This window comes from Triticum aestivum, chromosome 5D, assembly GCF_018294505.1.
Source record: "Triticum aestivum cultivar Chinese Spring chromosome 5D, IWGSC CS RefSeq v2.1, whole genome shotgun sequence".
Classification (NCBI taxonomy): domain Eukaryota; kingdom Viridiplantae; phylum Streptophyta; class Magnoliopsida; order Poales; family Poaceae; genus Triticum; species Triticum aestivum.
The window spans coordinates 92429897-92442463 of NC_057808.1; positions in this window are offsets into that span (position 1 = coordinate 92429897).

Genomic DNA, 12567 nt, shown 5'->3' on the forward strand with positions numbered 1-12567 from the left:
AAGTCTGATATTCCATCAGGTGCTGACGAGGCTGAGGCTGAGGCTGAGGATGATGAGGACTATGAGCCCTCTGGTGTGGAGCCCACATGGGCAAAGAAGCTCAAGCGCAAGATCAAGAAGCTTTTCTGCATGGAGTCTCACGGGCAGTATATGGCTCATGTGTCTGAGAAGAAGTCCATGAGTCGTCACAAGGAGCTCATGTGTCAGCTTGGTGTTGCAGTTAACAGTGGGTCTGAGGGCAAGATCACTGATGAGGAGGAGTGGATTTTTGAGCACTGCCCCTGGACGGATTCAGAGTTTGAGCAGCCCCCTGCCGATGACAGAGACGCGGGCGACCACGCGGGGATGTGATGATGGAGATTTTCAGCATTGCTATCACCTGTGACCGTAGTAACACTCTTTGTCCTTTTGGTGTCTCAATGCCAAAGTTGGAGAGAGTTTAGGGATTTGTAGAGTTACGAGTGTGTTTTATTGGCCTTGTCTTTCTCTCTCGCAAACTCTTTTATCAGTCGTTTGTCATTTGCTTTGGTTTGGTTTGTGCTTGAGACCTGGCTACCCTATCATATGGTGTGAGACATATGTATCCTATCTTATGATTATCCTATGTGTGTCTAGTACTTTGATAGTATGTGAGTTGCTTGCTTATCCTATGATTCAATTGTGCTCACTTATTACACCCTTGCATCCTAGCTTATAACTCTCTTATCATAGATGCAAGTGTTGTCAGGATATAAAATATAGGGGGAGTGTTGATCGTAATGTGTGTACTTTGCATTCCAAAGGCACTCCTAATTAAGTGCACACATCTAGGGGGAGCCCATCTATATTTTGTAGTCTCTGGGGTTCGCTTATTCTCTTGTCATATCTTTATGCAAATCCAGTGCTGTCATCAATCCGCCAAAAAAAGGGTGATTGTTAGGGCATGTCTCTCTAAGTGGTTTTGGTGATTGATGACAATGCATTTGCGAAGTAATCATGTGCATTGAGCATTTTAGATATTCATTCATTGGCACAAGACGATTCTTTCCCCTCGGAGCTCAAGGTGAAGATGGTGTAGTCTCTTTCGTTTCGGTTTTGGTGGACTTGAGTCATAGGAGACACCGTACTATCAAGAGGGGGTCCGCATCGGAATGGCTAGGGTGGAATCACACATACACATATCTTTCGCACCCCAGCTCCATCACTTGCTCTTGGAGTTTACCTTTATTGCGGAAGTGGCATAAGAAAGGCACCAGTGGTAGTACCGCTTATGGCCACAGGCGGTAGTACCTCTGGTGCTTAGTGATAGTACCGCCCATGGCTATAAGCAGTAGTACAGCTCTGGCTCTGCGCTGGTACCGCCTCGACTCGAGACCCGCACGTCTCGTGTTGGGTTCAGTGGTAGTAGCAGCGGTAGTAGGGGCGGTAGTACCGCTCGCGAGCGGTAGTACTGCACCTATCACCGCTGCTAGTGCCGCCCGGGCACTCGCTCTCTTGCCCCTTCCCCCGCCGAGGCATCTGCTCAGAGTCTCCGTGGTAGTACCGCTGCAGGCAGCGGTAGTACCGCTCTGTGAGGGCTGATGTGGGGATAACAGTTGGATTGTTTCCCCCACTATATAAGGGGGTCTTCTTCCCCAAGAAGACCCACCTATTTTGCCCCAAGCTCCATTGTTGCTCCAAAGCTCATTTTCGCTCGATCTCTCTCCCTAGCCAATCAAACTTGTTGATTTCCTAGGGATTGGTTGAGAAGGCCCAAATCTACACTTCCACCAAGAGAAATTTGATACCCCCCACCAATCCCTTGCAGTTCTTGTTACTCTTGGGTGTTTGAGCACCCTAGACAGTTGAGGTCACCTTAGAGCCACATTCCATTGTGGTGAAGCTCCGTGGTATCGTTGGGAGCCTCCAGTCAAGTTGTGGAGATAGCCCCAACCCTTGTTTGAAAAGGTTCGGTACCCGCCTTCAAGGGCACCACTAGTGGAATCACGGCATCTCGCATTGTGTGAGGGCATGAGGAGAATACGATGGCCCTAGTTACTTGTTGTGGAGCATTGTGCCTCCACACCGCTCCAACGGAGACGTACTTCCCCCAAAGGGAAGGAATTTCGGTAACACATCCTCATCTCCACCGTCTCCAGTTGTGGTTATCTCTTCCCTTTACTTTATGCAAGCTATTATTGTGTTATATCCTTTGCTTGCACTTGTTGTTGTTGTTGTTGTTGTTGTTGTTGTTGTTTGCATCATATAGGTTGTTCACCTAGTTGCACATCTAGACAACCTATTTGTTGCTAGACCTAATTTGTTAAGAAAAGCAAAAAATTGGCAGTTGCCTATTCACCCCCCTCTAGTCAACCATATCGATCCTTTCAGTTAATCTCACACATTTTTTCTTGGCTGATCGTGTGTGCACTAGAGATTCATCGCACATGTAGTGGATCTAAGAAACGTGTCTGATCTCCACATTTATCGCAGACATTTTGCTTTCGCAAACCGTGTATAGTGTACTGGCTTGTGATATGTCTCCAACGTATCTATAATTTTTGATTGTTCCATGCTGTTATATTATCATTCTTGGATGTTTTACAATCATTTTATAGCAACTTTATATCATTTTGGGACTAACCCATTGACTAGTGCCCAGTGCCAGTTGCTGTTTTTTGCTTGTTTTATACTTCGCAAAAAATCTATACCAAATGGAGTCCAAAAGCAGCGGAACTTTTCGGAGAATTTTTCTGGGCCAGAAAACACAGGATGGGACAAAGAAGTACCAGAGGGGTGCCCCGAGGGGGCCACAACCCACCTGTGCGTGCCTGGAGGCCCAGGCGCACCCTGGTGGGTTATGCACACCTCAGTGGTATCCCGCACCGCATCTTTGCTCTATAAATACCCCAATATTCCAGAAACCCTAGGGGGTCGACGAAAATCAATTCCAGCTGCCGCAAGTTCCAGAAACCACAGATCCAATCTAGACACCATCACGGAGGGGTTCATCATCCTCATTGGTGCCTCTCTGATGATGCGTGAGTAGTTCATTGTAGACCTATGGGTCCGTAGTTAGTAGCTAGATGGCTTCCTCTCTCTCTTTTGATTCTCAATACGATGGTCTCTTGGAGATCTATTTGATGTAACTATTTTTGCGGTGTGTTTGTTGGGATCTGATGAACTTTGAGTTTATGATCAGAACTATATTTTTATCCATGAAAGTTATTTGAGTCTTTTGATCTCTTATATGCATGATTACTTATAGCCTCGTATTTCTTCTTCGAATCTTTGGTTTAGTTAGGCCGACTAGATCGATTTTTCTTGCCATGGGAAGAGGTGCTTTGTGATGGGTTCGATCTTACGGTGCTTGATCTCAGTGACAGAAGGGGAAACGGCACGTATGTATCGTTGCTATTAAGGATAACAAGATGGGGTCTATTTCTACATAAATAGATCTTGTCTACATCATGTCATCGTTCTTATTGCATTACTCCATTTCTCCATGAACTTAATACACTAGATGCATGCTGGATAGCGGTCGATGTGTGGATTAATAATAGTAGATGCAGGAAGAACTCGTTCTACTAATCTTGGACGTGATGCCTATATAATTATCATTGCCCGGATATCGTCATGATTATTTGAAGTTCTATCAATTGCCCAACAGTAATTTGTTTATCTGCCGTGTGCTATTTTTCTTGAGAGAAGCCACTAGTGAAATCTATGGCCCCCGGGTCTCTTCTTTATCATATTTTCCTTCGAGATCTATTTTTATTTGCTTTTATTTTCAGATCTATTAATCCAAAAAACACAAAAATACCTTGCTGAAATTTATTTTAATTATTTTTTCTCGCGTTCCCGTGAGATCTATTTATCCAATCTACTACAATTTTACCTATCTTTTTACCCATGAGGGATTGACAACCCCTCTCTTACGTCGGGTTGCAAGTATTTGTTCTTTGTGTACAGGTACCGTTCACGTAGTGTTGCGTGGTTCTCCTACTGGTTCGATAACCTTGGTCTCATCACTGAGGAAAATACCTACCGTAGCTGTGTTGCATCATCCCTTCCTCTTTGGGGAAATATCGACGTAGTTCAAGCCGCATCAAAAGGCATTTCTGGCGCCGTTGCCGGGGAGACATCATCAACATCTACCAGGTTCCTAATCACAAATCTCATCTCCTTGCAATTTACATTATTTGCCATTTGCCTCTCGTTTTCATCTCCCCCGCTTCACAAAAATTTGCCGTTTTATTTGCCCTCCTTTTCTTTTGCGTTTCTCATTGGAATTTTTGCTTGCTAGGATTTGTCACCATGAGGGACTTTGGTATGGCAGAAACAGATGATGGCCTAACTCCTAAAATTGGACGATTAGGCAATCTGGATGCTAAAACTTTTGTTTTGGGGCAAGGGAATGTTATGGGAAAAGAACATATCCAAGAATTTTTCAATTGTGTTGGAAATTTAAGTCTTGACGATGTTCCTATACTTAAAAGGACTAAATCTTATGCGGAAGCTATTTCGGCACTAGTTCTGAAACTTGAAAATAAATTTATCCGTACTCATCCTACCTTGCAAAGATTGTATTTTGAGCTACCCGATATAAAGAATCCCAAAGCTAAAAAGTTGGCTACCGTTGTTCTTATGAATGAATTTGATTACATAATATGGGAAGCTAGGGAAATTTTTGATTTCTATGGTATGAATCATGAAAAAACAGTGATAGATGAGATTCTTTATAATAGTGACTATGTGCTAAGACATTTGCTTTGGGATAATCAAATCTTTGATGAGAATCTTAAAAAGGAAGTCCCTGTTTTAGATATAATCCAACAAGTATTTAATGATGTTAATCAACACTATTCTTGGATTGTTGCTGGAAATCAAAGGGGATATGATGATAAGCAACTTGATAATGCTAAAGTTTCTATGGATAAGGTGTTTTATGTTGTTTTTGCAAAACCTCTGACAAAAACACCGCTAAGGAAAATAAAGATGACAATACTTGAATCTTTGCATTATGCCTAACTAGGGGCGTAAAACGATAGCGCTTGTTGGGAGGCAACCCAATGAATAAAATTTATTTTTGTCTTTTTCTTTCTGTTCTTGAGTGTTCGCACAATTATGCCACTGTTATGATTGTGTTTTTATGTTTTAGTTAGTGTTGTGCCAAGCAAAGCCTTTGGGATCATGTTGGGTGATAGTTGATTTGATATTGTTGAAAAACATAAACTTTTGCATCCAAAAAAACAATTTTCATTTTTAATAGAAGCGCGATAAAATCCTGATTTTTGTAAAAGAGATTGATATACAAATTTCCCACATTGTCCTAATTTTTTAGATTTTTTGGAATTACATAAGTATTGAAAGTTTTCAGATTGCTACAGACTATTCTGTTTTTGACAGATTCTGTTTTTTTTTGTTGTGTGCTTATTTTGATGAATCTATGGACTCTTTCAGGGGGTTTGAGCCATAGCAAAGTTGCAATATAGTAGATATAATGCAAAAATAAAATATGAATGGGTTTGCAACAGTACTTATAGTAGTGATTTGCTTTGTTATACTAACGGATCTCACGAAGGTTTTGTTGAGTTTTGTGTGACTGAAGTTTTCAAATTTTGGGTGAGATGGATGAAGGAATAAGGAGTAAGAAGAGCCTAAGCTTGGGGATGCCCATGGCATACCAAGCTATTATTTAAAAGAGAAGCAAGCAAATAAGCTTGGGGATGCCCGAGTGGCATCCCCTCTTTCTTCTAACAACCATCGGTTTTTACTTGGAGCTATATTTTTATTCGTCACATATCATGAGTTTTGCTTGGAGCGTCTTGTACGATATGAGTCTTTGCTTGTTTTCCTTTTTATTTTGTGTCATGAATCCTTGCTGGACACACCTATTTGAGGGAGCCAAAATTATGCTATGATTTGTTAGAATTGCTCTCTATGCTTCACTTAAATCTTTATGAGCTATGGAATTGCTCTAGTGCTTCACTTATATCTTTTTGAGCATGGTGTGCTTTAGTATTTTTTGAAGAAATGCTCTCATGCTTCACTTAGATTTATTTGAGAGTTAGTAATTTTTTTTAGAAATTCTCTCTTGCTTCACCTAAATTATTTTGAGAGAAGAAATTTTTATGCTCATGTTCTTCACTTAGATTTTTTTGCGCTATCAAAAGCAACATGTCCAATAAGTCCCAAAGTGATAGATATTCAAGAGCGATATAATAAAAACTTTTCTGAAGATCAATAGACAAAATAAACTTGATTCCTTGTAATAGTTTTGCGATATGATGATATAATATGTGAGTCATGTTGATGAGTAATTATGCTTTAGTAAGAATATTGGTGTTAAGGTTTGTGATTCCCTATGAAAGCAAAAGAGTCAATATTTGTGCAATGAAATTACATCCTACTTATGGTGCATTATTCGGTGTTAGTTATGCCTTATGAGATTTTTTGTTTCTTGGTTGGATGCTTCTCAATCTTTTGCTAGCCTCATTTGCACTAAGTATGATCACTACTTGTGCATCCAAAATCCTTAAACTAGTTTTGCCATATGAGTCCACTATACCTACCTATATGCGGTATTCTTTTGCCGTTCTAAGCAAATTTGTATGTGCCATCTCTACTTTCCAAAATAAATTTCTCTTTTGTGTGCTCGTACCGCTCATGAAACGGTAGGGGGTGGCCGATATTTTTCCACGCTAGATGTGTTATTCTCAAGATGAGTGTTTATTAACTTGTCATTGCATGAGAGTATGACAAAGGTATTAGGGATGCCCAGTCCCGAAATGAAAATGAATTTACTTTATGTTGTCAAATTATAAATTCCTTGGAAAGTGTTGGTATGGACGACACCCGTGGATTTGGTTAGCCGTGGAATGTGAAAGTATGGTGGAAAAAGGAATAAACTTTATTTTCTGTTTGGGAACCGCCTATGATATATCTAGCATGGAAAGTATTGGGAACTACTCAATCGTTTTCGTTGATGGGAAAAGCATGCCACCCAAAATGTTTTGTCTCTATCTTTTTCGCTTTGAGCTCTGGCACCTCTACAAATCCCTACTTCCCTCTGCGAAGGGCCTTTCTATTTACTTTATGCAATTTTTTCTTTGAGTCTCCATCTTCTCTTATAAAGCACCAACTAAGGGGAATTACGATCATACTTGAGCATTGGATGTAGCTAATATGCGAGTGTGTTTCATGAATGGATCAATGATTAAGCATAATGGGCTAGGGATAACTTGCTTTAGTGTTGATATTATGAAAGACATGGTTGCTCGTTGATATGCTTGAGTATTGAAATCTTCATGTCAAAACTAGACTATTGCTTTGAATCATATAAAAGTCCAAATGTCCATGTTACAAAGAAAATAATATGTGATGAACATGTTAGGCAGCAGTCCACATCAAAAATTCTGTTATTATCATTTACCTACTCGAGGACGAGCATGAATTAAGCTTGGGGATGCTGATACGTCTCCAACGTATCTATAATTTTTTTATTGTTCCATGCTGTTATATTATCATTCTTGGATTTTTTACAATCATTTTATAGCAACTTTATATCATTTTTTGGGGACTAACCTATTGACATAGTGCCCAGTGCCAGTTGCTGTTTTTTGCTTGTTTTTTACTTCGCAGAAAATCAGTACCAAACGGAGTCCAAAGGCAGCAAAACTTTTTGGAGAATTTTTCTAGGCCAGAAGACACAGGATGGGCCAAAGAAGTACCAGAGGGGTGCCCCGTGGGGGGCACAACCCACCTGGGCGCGCCCCCACCTCGGTGGCCTCCCGCACCGCCTCTTTGCTCTATAAATACCCCAATATTCCAGAATCCCTAGGGAAGTCGACGGAAATCAATTCCAGCCGCCGCAAGTTCCAGAAACCACAGAGCCAATCTAGACACCATCACGGAGGGGTTCATCATCCTCATTGGGGCCTCTCCGATTATGCGTGAGTAGTTCATTGTAGACCTACGGGTCCGTAGTTAGTAGCTAGCTGGCTTCCTCTCTCTCTTTTGATTCTCAATACAATGGTCTCTTGGAGATCTATTTGATGTAACTCGTTTTGCGGCGTGTTTGTTGGAATCCGATGAACTTTGAGTTTATGATCAGATCTATGTTTTTATCCATGAAAGTTATTTGAGTCTTTTGATCTATTATATGCATGATTACTTATAGCCTCATATTTCTTCTTCGAATCTTTGGTTTAGTTAGGCTGAGTAGATCGATTTTTCTTGCCATGGGAAGAGGTGCTTTGTGATGGGTTTGATCTTACGGTCCTTGATCCCAGTGACAGAAGGGGAAATGACACGTATGTATCGTTGCTATTAAGGCTAACAAGATGGGGTCTATTTCTACATAAATAGATCTTGTCTACATCATGTCATCGTTCTTATTGCATTACTCCGTTTCTCCATGAACCTAATACACTAGATGCATGCTAGATAGCGGTCGATGTGTGGAGTAATAGTAGTAGATGCAGGCAGGAGTCGGTCTACTAATCTTGGACGTGATGCCTATGTAATGATCATTGCCGGGATATCATCATGATTATTTGAAGTTCTATCAATTGCCCAACAGTAATTTGTTTACCCGCTCTATGCTATTTTTTCTTGAGAGAAGCCACTACTGAAATCTATGACCCCCTGATGACCCACAAGTATCACTACACAAAAATACACTTCCGTGATGATACGTGTTTGTCACGGTAGGTCGCATTTTTTGTCATGCATGTACATCCATGACAATTTTATGACAGAATCAAGATAGTCATACATGTGCTGTCGTAGAAGTGTTCCATGACATTACCAAAATTATCATCACGGAAGTGTCCACTTCCATGACGATAAATCGCGCGTCACAGAAGTGCTTTCGTCAAGGGTGACCGACACGTGGCATCCACCGTAACGGAGCGCCGTTAAGCTATCGGGTCCGGTTTTGGATCCGATAACCCGTTAACAGCCCCGACCAATGGGGATTTTCCACGTGTAAAATCATCATTGGCTGGAGTAAACACGTGTCGGCTCACCGTTGGGACAGATGTCATCCACTCATTGGACACAAAGCGCCTATGATACGTCGACATGTGGCACGGCCCAACAGAGGCCCATTCCTGTGAAAAGGCCGGCCCACGACAAGCCTGTTAACGGCCTGTTCGCATATAGCCCATTTACAGCCCGCTAACCCAGGGCCCGTTTACGGCCTAACCGAATTAGGCCCTGTAGCGTCATCTGGGCCGTCCAATATAATTCCAGCCCGTTTTAACTTCCGGCCCATGTATGGCCCATGACGTCTTTCGGCCCATATGAGGCCCTTATTACTCTCGGCCCATTAACGGCCTGTGGTAAAACTGGCCCGTAATGAACAGTGTATCACTTTATACGCATTAACGGCCCGTGGTGAAACTGGCCCGTAATGAACAGTGTATCACTTTATACCCATTAACGGCCCATTATTCAGTTGGGCCGTTTCCAGCCCATGTTATCTTTCGGCCTTCTCGGGGCCCATTTATTCTTGGGCTCATTTCCACATTCGTTTACTTACGGCCCATACTGTCATTTTCTGCTTGTGGGCCAAATTCAGCCCGTGGTTACAGTCGGCCCGTTTGTGGCCCGTTAATACGTTGGGCCGTTTTGATAGCGTCATCAAAATACGGCCGATTAACGACGGCCCGTTATGGTCGGCCCATGAACGGACGATTTCAACTCTAGCCCATTTACGGCCATAATGTGGTCTGTTATTCTCCCATGTTTGGCCAACCGATCATAAGCCCGTAGAAGGCCCATTGATGATACGGCCCACAGAAGGCCCATTGTGTCTACGGCCCATATAAGGCCCATTGTTTCTACGCCACGTAGAAGGCCCATTGTTTCTACGGCCCTTAGAAGGCCCATTGTTTCTACGGCCCGTAGGAGACCCATGTAAACTACAGCCGGTGGGCATCAAAGTTCACCACCAGTGCAAATATAGGAACACCCTACACTATACAAAAATGGCTTGCTGTTTTCTTCAGCCGGTGGCTGCACGTTAAGAACAAATTTTGTATCGCACCAAAACAAATTACAACTATAAAACAAAAGGAAGGTTGGCATAAAAGTTAACAGTCTAGCAGATAAATGCACCACTAGAAGTTCAGAAGCTCAGTTCATTTGACCTGACTGTTACGTTTTCATGTTGTATTGTCCGATGGAGCACCATAACCTTGGCCTTCAGTTCTCCTAGGCTCCTGAACAACATAGCAAATGTCTGATAGTCTAGTTTCAAAACCATGCATATCTTGACAACATCGAACAATGTCTCTCCTTGTTTCACAAAGGGTCTCTGTTAGGGAATGGACTTGTGTCTCGAGCGCAGATACAACATTGTTTTGAGCTTGCATATCTTGATCATGAGGCAGTTTGGACGAGATTGCCTTAACAACCAACCCAGTATTACGCAGGAACGTGCTTTTGGCACTGTTAGTGGACAGGTACTTACCCACTGCAGCAAGAGCTGACATTGCGGTTATAGTTGCCTCGCCACCTTCAGAAGGTGGCGGTTCCACCATTTTTTCCATAGCTCGCTGAAAAGTTGTGGTTTTACATTAGTAGTACCAGAACAGAAGATATTAAGGAGGCAACAAAACCAAACAAAATAGCTTTGGTCTATATACAGAACTTATTCTAGTGAACCCATGTAAAATAATAGTTGTATTTTATTGCAAAGTACATAATAAAACCAGGTTCCAAACATATGACCATGTACCATCGCTAATGTATTGTCTATTTCTTCACATTGTATTGAGGGCTAAGGATAAAGAGACGAAGTTCATAATATGGTAAGCATAGTATGACACCATTCATATCACAAAACAACTGAGAACAGACAAACAGGCAATTGTAACGTTGTGTGGGCAAGTCCAGCACGGAACTAGATTACATGTCAAGATCAAAGGAACATCACTCCTCTCTTTTAAACCTTGTAAGGTGCAATGATACGCTAAGACAATTGTGTATAAAATTGAAAAGAGTAATACACATGGGCTGCAAACCATGCAGTTCAAGCCACAAGTCAGAGTAAGTAGTAGTTAAAAGGCATGAGGATTAAGGACTTACAACGGCGGCTTTGACTGGTGTAGTCATGCCCTTCTTCTTGCTGGTGTGACAGTCCTTGAAGATTTCCACAGCATTTGGTTCAAGTACTTTTTGGTCCTTGTGGGCTTTCCTCTGTATTTGGAACAAGTCAATATAGATCTGATAATATGGTACATCGAAAAGAGTGAAATAGCAGCTAATTACAAGAGCCTCGCAGTGTGCAATATAGCTACGAGATCCTGTCGTCTGTTGGAATTTCACTTTCGTACGGTTGGCCTTGTTCTTTGAACAGTTCACCTACAACAAGATAGATTTGTGTGGCACATGCGTAAATAGGACTTCAACATGTGATCTGATCACATATATATAATGTACCTGATACTTCGGATCGGACCAGTGTTTAACGAGGCCTCTCCAGTCTTCATCAGATATATTTTCCACTGGAGATGTTTGGGCAAGTTCAGTGTTAGCCTTGCCTTCAAAGTGAGTTTTCCTCAAGTTATACCAATACTGTCGCAGAGCAGACTTGAAAACATGGGTGCAAGCTTGTCTGGTTGCATCATCTTGGCTATCCAACTTGAACCTCATCTGTTGAAAATTATGGGAGTCTCATTATCAGCAACCTAGAAAGTATTGGACAGAGCAAGACGATATTACTAGTTTCCATACATAACCATACTTACAGATAAATGGTCGAGGAAGGTGTTGAACTGGGTTTCGTCTTTGTCATTCCTGTACTGTATCCATGTTGGGAGGATACGTACATGACACCTAACAGCAACCGCTGCCTCTGATACTAACTTGGCTGACTCTGTAGCATCACGTGGCCTTTTTAAACCTGCCTCAAAACGGATCTCCATTCTTCCTCCTCTAGATTTAGTTAACCTATCGAGCATTATCCCTGATGTTTGTTTCCTCTTTCGCCTAGGTGCTAGTCCAACAACAAACATAGGAAGTGTTAGTGTACATCAAATTGTGAGACTACATATAAAGAAGCATGCAACTGTAACTTGACTCCAGCAACTACCTTCTTGCTGTTGAAGCTCACAAAGTTCATCTGATCTTGCCAACTCATCTTGTGTCAAGAGTGCTTCGGAAGCAGTGTCAGGTGGCAAGGGAGCTTGGGAACGTGCTGCTAGCTGAGTTGACGAACAAGTAAATCGTGCAGCTGGTGGTACTGTGGAAGGTGTTGCAACAACTAGGGTTGTCTCTGCTTGTTTGGTGGTAGCTATTTGTTTCTGTTTGGCTTGTTCTGCAGCTCGTGTAGCATGGGATACCCTGTCGGTACAATTTTCCGCTCGACTTTGACCTTCTATTGCACCATCAGTACCAGCAGAATCTGCAGGATTGTTCCGCTTCCCTTTCCATGTCGTTCTGTCTTGCTTCCTCTTTCTCTGTGCCATGTTAAGTCAAGACGACAAGAAAAACGAATAACAATTTAGTTCTTCAGAACAAATGCACTTTGATGTAAGAACATGGTGTGATAGATAGATATTGTATGGTCTAGAAACAGGAACACGTGTCTTAGTCACA